The following is a 13315-nucleotide window of genomic DNA, read 5'->3' as shown; positions in this document are numbered from 1 at the left end:
AGGTTTTATCTTGAGTTTTACAATTTTTTCCCCAATCTTGCTTCCCTCCCCCCAGCCCCCAACAGAAGGCAGTTTGTTAGCCTTTACGTCATTCTCATAGTATGCATTGATTGAAGTTGAATGTGATGAGCCTACATTAGTCTTTTAATGATCTTTCATTCATACTCTCTCATTTAATTTTTTAAAAAATCTTCTGGGAGGTAGATAGGGTAATTTCTTTTTTATCTTCTTTTTTATTAAATATTTTATTTGAGTTTTACAATTTTTCTCCTAATCTTATTTCTGTCCCTCCATCCCACCCACAGAAAGCAATCTATCAATCTTTGTTTCCATGTCGTACATTTATCCAAATTGAGTGTAATGAGAGAGAAATCACATCCTGAAGGAAGAAACATAAAGCATAAGAGATAAAAAGATCAGACAATAAGATATCTATTTTTTTCCTAAATTAAAAGGAATAGTCCTTGAACTTTGTTCAAACTCCACAGCTCTTTATCTGGATACAGATGGTATTCTCCATTGCATACAGACCAAAATTGTCCCTGGTTGTTGCACTGATGGAACGAGCAAGTCCATCAAGCTTGATTATCACCCCCCATGTTGCTGTTGGGGTATACAGTGTTTTTCTGGTTCAGCTCATCTTACTCAACATCAGTTCATGCAAAGCCCTCCAGGCTTCCCTGAATTCCCATCCCTCCTGGTTTCTAATAGAATAATAGTGTTCCATGACATGCATATACCACAATTTGCTAAGCCATTCCCCAATTGAAGGACATTTACTTCATTTCCAATTCTTTGCCACTACAAACAGTACTGCTATGAATATTTTTGTACAAGTGATGTTTTTACCCTTTTTCATCATCTCTTCAGGGTATAGACCCAATAGTGGTATTGCTGGATCAAAGGGTATGAACATTTTTGTTGCCTTTTGGGTATAATTCCAAATTACTCTCCATAAAGGTTGAATGAGTTCATAGCTCCACCAACAGTGTAATAGTGTCCCAGATTTCCCACAACCCTTCCAACAATGATCATCATAGGATAACATCTTAACTATTTCTTCATTTATGAAATGAAATTTAGACAGGTTGTGATCTCTAAGGAAACTTGAAACTTTAATTTGTTATGAGTCTAACATCCTCATTTTACAAAGAAAACTCCAACTCAGAGATATTATATAAATTTATTAAGGACAGGACTAGAAACCAGTCCCTTTGCTTCTCTTGTATTCCAAGATTCTTTGCACCCTATCTATATTTCTCTATTATCTGAGTATAGTTTGTGAAAAGAAAAAGAAAAAACAACTGATTGCTTAGGAAGGTCACTCATGTCAAGCCTTGACATTTGTAGACCCTAAAACTGGTTCAGGAGTCTGAGATGCAGAATTGTGTCAAGTTCTCACCTTGCTTTCCTACACTTTTAATATCAGATGCCTAGATGGTACAGTGTTTAGAGTACCAGCCCTGAAAGGAGGACCTAAGTCCAAATCTGATCTCAGACACTTGACTCTTATTAGCTGTGTGACCTTTGGCAAGTCATTTAACGCTGCCTCACATTCATGGCCATCTCCAGTCCTCCTGATTCATATATGGCCACTGGACTCAGATGATTCCAGAAGAGAAAGTGAGGCTGGTGACCTAGCACAGCAACCCCTTACTCAAATTCAGTTCACTTGCTTGTCATGGCATCACCTCTCTGATATCATGGCCTTCTTTGAGAATGAAGAACAAACAGCATCATCATTATCATCATCATAATGCCTTTAAGTGCTTTACAGGGGCAAGGACCTTTCCTAGCAAGGGTAAAATAACTATTTGCATCTTTATTCTATTATATGGACCTCTAAATCTAACAAGCAGTGTTTTGTTTAAGAAGGAGACAAAGAAACAAATCAAGAGAAAGATAGAGACAGAGACAGTTATAGCCAGACATACAGAGAACTTGATTTTCTTATACATAAGTACCCTTATCTTTCTCTCTTAAGTTTTTTTTCATACATGATTAGTTTTAAGAGAAACAACCCTGGAATTGAATTCTGAAGATTAGGTTTCAGGACCTGGCTCTAACAGTACTAATTGTTGCATTATCTTCCTCAAAACACAATTAAATTCAACAAATATCTGCAAGTATACATTAGGTGCTATAAGAATCCTGTTAGGAATTGAGAAAATAATTTTTTTAAATGACAAAATTACTGCTCTTAACCTTTCAGAATATTTGGGTGATTCATTATATAAACTAAAGATGATATAAGATAATATGATAAAATCAAAGGAGAGATTTAGACAAAATAGTCTAAGAAAATAAAAAGGCAAAATATCACATTCAGTTAAAGGGTCATGGAAAACTGCTTGAAAATGATGACAAAAGAAATGATTTACATAAGGTAAAGATAATGGGGTGGGGGAATAACAGTAAAATATGTACTATTCATAGACCATGGAAAGTCTGAAAAGAAAGGAAAACAGGATGATATCTTGAAACAACTAATACCCCAGTGCCCCATCTAACCACCTGACATTCCTACATTTAAACGGTGAAGGAAGGCAAGGTGAGAACTTAACACCATTATGAATTTCAGACTCCTGAACCAATGGGTTTTGGTATAAAACCACTCTGGAAAGTTAATCTGGGACAATATTATGGAGGATCCTAAAGTTAAAGAGTTTGTATTATACACTATATAGGCAATAGGAAATCACTGACAATTCTTAAGCAGGAGAATGATGTAAGAAAATTTGTATATGGAGAAAATTATCAAGGCAGTTCAATTAAGAAGTTCCATTTTCTAGCTCTCCTTGCCCTTGCCTAAGCTTAATTACCTAATATAGACAGATTCAAGTGGACCATAGAGTGGAGGTTACAAGACTTTGGGAAATAACTAAGATGAGATATTCTAGTGAAGGAATGACTGGGTAGAAAGTAATAGATGTTAAAGGTATTTTGGGGATAGAATAAAAATGACCTGGCAATTGAATAGAATGGTAAATGAAAGAGAGAATGATAATTAAAGATGACATCAAAGATTTGATGGATTACTGGTAAGATTACTACATAATTAAGTTGGAATGTTGAGAGGAGGTACAGGTTTATATGAAGAAAATGTTCAATGTTGTCTGGGATATGTTGAGGTAAAGGTGCTAGTGGAAGATACAAGCAGAGTTGTCCATCAAAAAATGGAAATATGGGATTAGAGTTCAGAAAAGATTAAAACTAATATATACACCTCCATATACATATAAATACATGCAAATATTCATGCATGTATATATACAGATTCAAATTCATATACACACTGCACATACATGATCATATACTTATATGTGTTTAGAGACCAATTCACATATAAATGTTTATAAACATGTATAAACTGATAGGTTCATGAGTCATTTGTATATATGCAAGCAATTGAAATCATCGATGTGAATGAAATTGCAAAGGAAGAAATTTTAAGAATGTAGAGCTAGAAATGCAGTGGACCAATATCTGATGAATACCATTACTTAGAGTTTAGGAGAAAAAAGAAGTCATTTAAAAAGATAGAGAAGGGGGAAAAATCTATAGGGACTGATACAAAGTGAAATGATGACCAGGAAATCAGCAATATTGATGTAATGATGATCAACTGTTAAACTCTTGGCTTCTATGATCAATAGTGATCCAAGACAATACAAAAGAATTCATGATGCAAAAAATTCTATCCAACTCCGGAGATAAACTGAAGAAATTTGAGTGCAAATTGAAGTTTCTCACTTTATTTTTTTATTTTTTTAATATGACTAATACAAACATATGATTTAGTTAATTTTACATGTATAATGAATATACATGTAATGAATATAATGAATATAATCATTTGCATTCTCAGAGAGAAAGATGAAGTGATACAAACTGGAAATCAAAAATGTTTAAAGAATGTTAAAAATAATAAAATAAAACTAAAATAAAAATAACTACAAAAAAAGATGAACAGTTAGAGAACTAGGAAATAATAGTTTCATGTAATAAAGTAGCTGTGGTAATAGTGAAGTACAATATCAATATTTGTGAAATTCCTGTATAGAGAGGGGTCCCTGACATCCTTCTGGGCCCTGAGAAATTCCTTAGAAATATAACTTTGGTTAGGCACCTTTTGTTCTGAAAATCGTCTGAACAGGACCCAAGGGGTCATGGGTATACCATAAAATTGTCTAAAGATTTACAAAGCACCCTTGTTAGCCTAATTATCTTGCTATATCTGTTAAATTCCAGGACTGCCTCCCCCTTCCCTAGATGTGGCAGGAACCATAAGATAGTAAATTCTACTCCCTCAAACTTGTGGAAAGCCCATGAATATGTGACTTCCTCTGTCTTGGGAAATTTGTTCAGACATAGCTCAGAGACCCTGATCCTTTTCCTACTCTGTCTATTCTCATATCTATACTGAGCCATATGTTTACATATGTTTGTATTAGTATGACAATACAATATATCTAACTGCTTGTCTTTGCTTCTGTGTGCTGCTGGCTCTCAATACCACCCCCCCTCAAAACACTATAAAACCCTATCCCCTGAACACTCAGGTGCTGTCTGATTTGGGTACTCCATCCCCAGGTAGTGCATGGGAATAAACATCTCCAAACTTATCAAATCTTGGTCTCTGTCTCGCTCTTTGGGTTCAACAATAGTCCATGTTGACTAAAATATAGAGTATGCAAACTGAAAAAATTTCAAAAGATGCTAGAAAGAAAGAGAGAAATTTGATTTTATTTATTCTTATATGCCAAGATAAGGACTTTTATTTTATCCTTTATATAATAAGGAATCACTGGAGAGTTTTGGGTAGGTAACAAAGTGAGATAAATGCTTTGTAAACCTTAAAAAGTAATAGAAATGTTGGTATTGATAAGACTCACTTTAACAGAAAACATTCTGGAATCTCCTTATACTAGAACATGAAATATAGATGATGTAGAGTTCATTTTTACATGCCTGGTTGATATGAATCTACCTGACATGAGATTCTCTGCTTGCCAAATGATGAGTGAGTTTATGTTAACATAGTCAGTTCAAAGGAGAACAACAAGAGTTTAGTCTGTGTACCAGAAAAACACTACAAGATACTTGAGCCTGTGAAGTGGAAAGATTCTTCTAATGCAGGAGAAAACTCTCAGTGAATTTTATTAACTATTACCTCAATTTCATTAGTACTCTTTAAATAGTTGTCAGTGATTAGGCTATACTACTTCAATGAAATTTGACTAAAACCATTTTTAACAAGTTGTCTTGATGTTTTTGCTTTCCCCAGTCCCTTCCTGGCCCTCCCCCAATCCCATCATCATATATTCCCACCCCTACCACCATTCCTGACCCCTTCCTGATAATATGGTAAAATCAACTGATATAGTAATCAAAGCAAGCAAGGCATGTCACATTCTGTATCTACATTCACCTTTCCACTAATTGAGAGGAGAGGGATGCTTCATGGTCTTCTTACATTTGTCTTAAATGAAAACATGACACAGAATAAGTATTGTTTCTAGAATTACAGAATATGAGTTAGAAACTACTTTAACTTCTTCATTTGACAGATGAAGATAGTGAGATTAAAAAGGGAGAAATTACTTACCTAGGATCATTTTACTATCTATGGCAGTTCAAGATTAAGAGATGAAAGTCTCTCATCTAAGCTAAAGTGATGCAAATAATTTGGAAAATATGTCTATTTGTACTCAATTTAATGAGTTCCTACCTCCCATTTAAAGGAACTTCCCTGTCCATACTTCTGACCTACTTTTTCTCTGACCTCTAAATAACCATTATTCTCTAATCCATTCCATTGGCATTTACCATACACCATAACCTTAGCACAGTAATTTAATTAGCTTTTCATATGTATACATCTCACCTCACACCCAGGATTTTATGTGTACTAAGAAAACCTCAATTTATATTTGATTTGACTTACTGACTTATCCTGCCCACAACTATACTGTAGACAGTGAGCTGAATTGCAACCTTGGAGATTGATCATATACCTCTTTGCAACCCACAGAGCACCTACTAGCAAAGGTCATATACATACAAACACAGCTCAATAAATATTTGTTGACTGACAGATTAAAGATCATAAATTGCTGCATCAGAGCAGAAATTGAGTAAGGAAGGAGAATGATACTCATATTGACTTTAGAAAGGGCAAGAAAATCCCAGGGTTCTGAAAGTGAAGAATTAAACCTGACAAAGATGAAGTCAATATCAATACCCAACATTCAGGGACAAAAACAACTATTCTCTCTCATATCTCTGTTACCTGTCCTCTCTTTCCTTGGCATAAGGAAAAGTAAGAAGGAGTGTGATACTGTGAAAAGAATGATAGAGTTTGCCACTGGGATATCTGAGTTCTAGTCTTTGTTCTGTTATTTACTAGTCTTTTATCTAAGGGCTCTCTTAAGACCTCAATTTCTTGATGTGTAAAATGAATGAGCTGAAACTCTGATATCCTTTCCCATTTTATAGTCCTGTTCTATGATCTCTTCTTCCTTTCTCATTGGATCAGATGAATATTACAAGGGAAAGATTTGTGTATTTAAAAAAAATACTGGACTCAGTGCCAGGTTTCAGACTTCTATTACCACCTCTGCCATCAGATAGTTATGAGTGCTAGGGTAGGTCAATGAGCTTTTATGGAACTCCATCCCTTCATCTATAAATGGAACTAATAATCCAACTACACCACATGATAGCATCATTGTAGGACTCAAATGACAAAATCATTTAAAAAAATTGAAAATCTCAAAGTGGGGGTGGTGAGGTGGCACAATGGATAGAGCATAAGCCCTGGAGTTAGGAGTACCTGAGTTCAAATCTAGTCTCAGGCACTTAATAATTACCTAGCTGTGTGGCCTTGAGTAAGACATTTAACCCCATTGCCTTGCAAAAAAAGAAGAAAACAAATCTCCAAGTGCCATAGAAATGAAAATTATCATCCTTATTATCTAGCATAAGATCTTTGAACAACATAGGTGTTCAATAAAAGTGTATGAATGAATAATATATATGAAATACCCTAAATGTAACATCTTAATTCCTTTCTTTGTATGACAATTATTTTTAGTTATCTAACTTCCTTTTTACCACTATCATAAAACTTGTGAAGTGGTAGACTTCAGAGCCCAGAAGATACCTTAAAAGCTAATAAGTTCAATCTTTCATTTTATAAATAAGTACAAGAAAAAAAGGTTAGTAACTTGCCTAATTCCCATAAACCCAACATTAGTAGAATTAGGATTAGAGCCTACTTACTCTGGTTCCAAATCCAATGACCCTTCCTATATGTTACCCTATGTCATTGTGCTTGGAGTAGTTTTGAATGCATCTCCATTATTTAATTCCCATATTAATTCAGTTGTTCTGTACAATCACATTCATAATTACTAGCTCCTTTTCATTCTCACTGCTGAACTATTGGGAAAGGATTAATCACTTTATACATGCATCCCTATGATGATTTATTTGTGGAACCCACAGCTTCTTTCCATTATTCTATATCTTGTAATCAAGAATGACATGGATTCAAAATCTGTCACTGACTTATTAACTATGTGATCCTAAGAAAGTCACTCAACTCTTCCAAATTTTAGTTTTCTCAACAAGAGATACTATCTACCTTACAGGACTGTTAAGTGGTGAGCACTTTATAAGCCTCAAAGTGTATCATAAATGTGAGTTATGATGTTTTCTACACTACAGCAAAAATCACTTACCATGCTGCCTACATTGACTACCACATTCTTTTGAATCCTCCAATGGCTAAAAACCAACCTCTCAATCAATATAAACTTTTGACTGTTATCTTGAAAACTTTCCACTGATCCATTTCATCCTCCCTCCCTATCTTCTCTTCTCTCATACTATATTGAATTCAAGTGAATAATAATACAATAGACATTTATTAAGCAAGACAGTAAGCTAGGTGCCTGAGAAAATTTTAAAAATGGTCATTAGTGCAATAATAATAATAATAATAAAAATAGCAAGAAGAAAAAGTACATAATGAATCAAATTTGTGAGATGTTTTATATATGCATCTAATATGAATCTTATAACAACTTTATGAATTAGGTGAGATATGTATTTAGATTTCCATTTTTGGATGAAGAATTAAGGACAGAAAGCTATCTACTATACTAAACAAATCTCTCCCTGATGGAAATTACAGTCTGCCCAGGAGAATGGTGACTATAATACATAATAAAACATTGTCAAATTATTAAATGAAGTTATCATAGCCTGTTAGATAAAATGCTGGGCTTGGAATATGGAACATTTTCTAAGTGATTCTCAGCAAGTCACTTTATATGTACATATAAACACACACATACATTCATATGATATATCTATGTAGGCACACATGTATTGTTATAAATGACTTGGGAATACTTAGTCCAGAATGATTAAAATGTTTTTTTTAAAAGACATCTTAATACATGGCATACCTCTCTCAAAGTGGGAGAGGGACAATTAATCCCAAAAATGCAGTTTGAAAGGCTTTGTTCCTGCTCCTTCATCCAGTCATTGGCTGGGGTCACAATCCAATTGAGACATTGGTCCCCATATGTTTCTGCTGCCCTGTTCATTACACTAATGAGCAAGAACAGCTACCTCCTTGAGCATGCCCAAAGGAGAAGTACAAAGACCCTAGCTTCATTTAGAAGTAGGTGGGGCCAACTGGACTAATCTGGCTTTTTTGTTCATGTGAGGCTAAGTCTTTTGTCTTGACTCCCATACCTGCCCATAGACTACAATACAGGCAGACCTCAGTCTTTGTAAACTAACATTTCTCCCTTCACATTCTTGTGGAACCCAAACACCCCCATATTCTTCCCAATTCCCCCTTTTCTTTTATAATAAGAATTTGGTTTCCATACCTTATTAGTGATTCCTTTTGTTAAATCACTGTTATTGACATGACTACCTACTTTTTCTTCTGTCAAGATTTTTACTTCCTTATTATCAAAGCCATGGACCCATTTTATTTTCTAACTTCCTGTTGTCTTTTACTATTTGCCTATTGACATCTATCTTTAGGCAGCAACTTGATAGATTCAATTTTCCACAAACTCCTCCTTCTCCAGTCAACTGATTGTCTAATACCACTGTATGTTGAATAATTCTCTCTCTTGTTTGCATTGTTTAGCTAGCCAGCAATTCCAGAGCCCTAGCTGTCTAATTGGTACTTTTTTCTACTATAATTTAGAATCTAGTCAGGATATAAATTGGGGCTCCATAACCCTAACTTCTATCCTGTGCCCAGGCAGCAGACCCATAAGCTATATAACAACTCCCTGACCAATTCTTGGCATATGGATATATGCAGTTTTCTTTACCATAATGGATCCTGACAAGGGATCCAGGTACCATCATTTCATTTCACATGAATCTCACTCTACCTATCTCTTTAAGCTGTCCAGTCCAGAATATGTATCCTGCTTCCAGATATAAGTCCATAGATATATGCTACTCCCCCGGAAAATATCCTGGACAGATTGATATAAACAATAGTCATCCTGAACTGACTCAGTCATATGCCACTGGTATTTCTCTCCTCTGGACCAGAATCCTGTGCCACAGTGAATCTCTGATCAGGAACTGAGAATCTAGGTCAGACTCAGGGACTCAGGGGGACTGGCACCCAAGGCCAATTCTCAAACTGCATGGACCACCAAAAGTTCAACAATTAACCACATCACAAGACTGGGCATTGACTTCTGTCAGATAGATTCTCCTCCCACCATTACTAATACCTGTCATCTAAACCAGAGATAGGACTCTCCCTAGATGGGATATACAGGCTCATGTAGGATATAATCATGCCACCAAGTAATTTTGACCTTTTCTCTCAGTAGAGAACATCTTCATCTGCCTCTCTTCCATAAGGAGAGGAGCAAAAGTAGGGGTGTCACACTTACAGAATCAAGGGGAAGTTACAGTACAGACCCCCTGACTAAACAATGTACACATAGGCAAGAGATGGTAGAGATAAAGTGGTCCAGTGTCTCTCTTCTCTTCTCTTCTCCCCTGGAGACATCCGATGTCCTTCTGCATCTTCTGAATCTATTCCAAAATGTCCTCTCCAGCTTTGATGATTTGTTGAGATCTTCTCTTTGGTAAAGAAACTGCTTAACATTTTACTCATATCAAAACACGTGTTTTCATCACAAAACAATGAGATCCTGGAGCTTATTACAATTTACATTTTGCCTTACTCACTATCATATTAACATATATACTTCAACACAATAAATTTCCATAACTGCTTCACTACATGAGTAAACTCCACTGAGAATTATGACAATAACTTAAGCTTGTAACTGTTTTAACCTTTTGCTCTCATTACAATAATAACTCAAACATACTTAACCAAAATGAATATTTTTTCAAAAATATTCCCAAATATACCATAGATTTTCCTTTTCCTGATGTACTTATCTGGCTGACATTCCCTTCCTTAAAATAGACCTTGAAACTGTAATTATCCAAAGAATTTCCCATTTTTCTTCTTACCTAAATATTCCCTCTAACATTAAAATCGAGGAAACTTAATTCTTACCTTAACACATGGCTGACAGCAGGTGTAACAGCCACATGCCTAACCTATCTGGCTATTAAATGTAATTCACCTAAATCTTTTTTTGGTTGGCTAAGTTACCATAAAGATCCAGGACATCAAAGGAAAATACCTTTATAGATACAATCATTGAATTTCAGTGTCCAGGAAGAGGACATGGGAGTAGTCAAATTTAGGGGGTAGGCCAGATTTATTGTACCAGGTGAGACATTATCCAAATGTCACATTGGTTAAATCAAATCAAAAGGGTCCACCCTCAGGCCATCATAAAAAGCCACCCTCCGACTCTATATACCTTTCACATGACATCTTCAACCCATTGGCTTCCTTTGCTCCAAGAAGAACACACTGACCCAGTAACACTTCATTTTTGCTGACCATTCTGGTATCTGAAATAAAAAGAGAAAAATTGGTTAAAAGTCCATGATCTGAAACAGTTGTTTTACCTAATTAGAATTTTGAATGAGTCCAATTCACTATGTTCCAATTATAGTCCTAATGGGGTCCCAACTAATGAATCCCCTACCTAAAGTTCTAAGTCCCCTTCCTGGGCTAAACCTTGCTTCCTTGCTAAAACCAGGAATTCTAACTATGACTGGCACTACAGGCCTCATCTCCTACCTCTTACTTGAGGCTTCTGATCTCCAGAGCCACATCCCTTTGTCTGAAATCATAACTACTCTATCTCTATATACAGACAGTGTATCAGATTCCCCTTAGATAGAGAACCCTCTTCCGAGCCTGTTGTATTTTGCAACAAATAAATACCTCCTTTGGTCAGGAGATTGCCTATCATTTCCTAAATTCTCACATAACAATTAAGCTAAATATTGACACAGAAAAATCTCAAATTATGTTTCTTGTGCTTATCTTTCTCATATTGCATAGGTGCTTTTACCTCAAAGCAAACAGCCACCAGTTTGGGTATATATTCCCAATTCACATGTATAGCTAGAAACCTCTGTACATAAACTTGTTTACCTACTAGCCATCCTTAACATACAAATTATTTTTAATTTTTTTTTTTTTGGTTTTTGCAAGGCAATGGGATTAAGTGACTTGCCCAAGGTCACACAGATAAATAATTAAGTGTCTGAGGTCAGATTTGAACTCAGTTCCTCTTGACTCTAGGGTCAGTGCTCTGTCTCCTGCTCTACCTAGTTGCCCCCTAACATACAAATTATTACTTTCAGAATCCTTTAGAACCATTAGAACATCTTAGAGATGACTTTAAATTTCCAACATGTGTTATTAATTCCAAAATAACAAAACAGCAATAAGAATAAGACAGAAATTACTAGATTGTACAAAACAACCCTTCCATTATTACATTATTAATGAACCCACAGTTCTATTCCAAAAGGGGGTCATAATCTTTGATATTTCCCTTCAAAGCAAACACATTTTAATTCCAGGCTTAAACAATATAGTATTTAAATAGCTTATATGTTCACAAGACATAATATATTCACTCTGCAGTTAGAAAAGAATATCACATAACTGATAAATATAACTTACTCATCAATAAGTTTCCTTGCAGTGGGACCATACAATTGCTATTTATTCAGTTATCTATTAGAGCCCCCACATCAGTTGTGCCCAGATCTTATAAGAATCCAGTCTTATATATATGATACATTTAAAACCCCAATTCAATTCTTATTTATGCTATGGTTAATCTGATAGCAAAGGACTAAATAATTAGATGAAACCTCAGTTCATCTAGTTTGCTATCAACTACACAACTAAACTTCTCAACACTTTAGTTTGTTAAAAGCTTTAGAGTACCTTGTACAGAGAATCCAGCACTCACATTCCAAAAACTCCATCCAACATAAAAATACAATGGTCATCATTATTAGATTTAACATAAAAACAAATTAGAGCTTTTTTCCCAGAAGAAATTAGTAAATATCCCTGATAACATGATTATGTATTTTTCTTCTTAGCAACACAATACCACTAGAGTTCAATTCAAAGTATTACAATAGAGTTTAAAATCCCAAACTAATTTAACAATCTAGGTTATTTAATTCCTTCCATTCTATAAAATTTTTTCAGAATGCAACAACACTAATTCTCCTCTTTTAAAACCCTCCTAGTGATTCCCAAAACTCTAGTTCAGAAACCTTAAAACCAGAATGAGTCAGCACTTTTAGACCATGGGTCAGGGCAGAGACAATCAATAAACATGGTTTTCTTTCAATAAATGTGTCTCCTAACCCCTGGGTTTTATATTATTTTCCTTTCCCAATCACATAATCCACCTGTAGTGGGGTCTTTCCTTTTAAGGCTTAAGCACTTTAAGTCTCCTGTCCCCCTGCCTGCTCCTACACACACACACACACACACACACACACCTGGGGCACTCTTCCAGCTAGTTCCCTGGGGTTGTCAGGTCAAGAGACTGCTTCTGCTGCCAGGAACCGGACTCCCACGGACCCAGGCACCCTGGGGCTATTCCCGGAAGGCTGGAGCTCTGTTGCTCTGGCATGCTGCCACCCCTTCCAACCATGTGGAACAGAGCCTTCCCACTATTCCTCAGGTTAACTTGGGCTGGAGAATTACTTCACTGGATCTTTCTGTGGGCTTCTGTCTCTCAAAAATTTAGTTAGAGTCATAATTATAAGTTTTTTGAAAAGTTTGGAGAGAGCTCCTAGGAAAGGCTGTTCTCATGCTGCCATCTTGGCTCTATACCTAACAACC

General features: G+C 35.6%; 1 long non-coding RNA gene across 1 annotated transcript in view; it reads right to left on the bottom strand.

The window, feature by feature from the left end:
- LOC141497339 (uncharacterized) overlaps positions 1–13058 on the bottom strand; it is a 59427-nt gene extending 46369 nt beyond the window's left edge. The window contains exons 1-2 of the long non-coding RNA XR_012471301.1: positions 12970–13058; positions 10905–10998 (exon numbers count right to left, since the gene is read on the bottom strand). This is a non-coding gene — a long non-coding RNA (uncharacterized LOC141497339). The remainder of the gene's footprint in view (positions 1–10904; positions 10999–12969) is intronic.
- Between the last annotated feature and the right edge of the window lie 257 nt (positions 13059–13315).

The sequence above is a fragment of the Macrotis lagotis genome, chromosome X, assembly GCF_037893015.1.
Source record: "Macrotis lagotis isolate mMagLag1 chromosome X, bilby.v1.9.chrom.fasta, whole genome shotgun sequence".
Lineage (NCBI taxonomy): Eukaryota > Metazoa > Chordata > Mammalia > Peramelemorphia > Peramelidae > Macrotis > Macrotis lagotis.
This window is presented reverse-complemented; position numbering and strand designations above follow the sequence as displayed.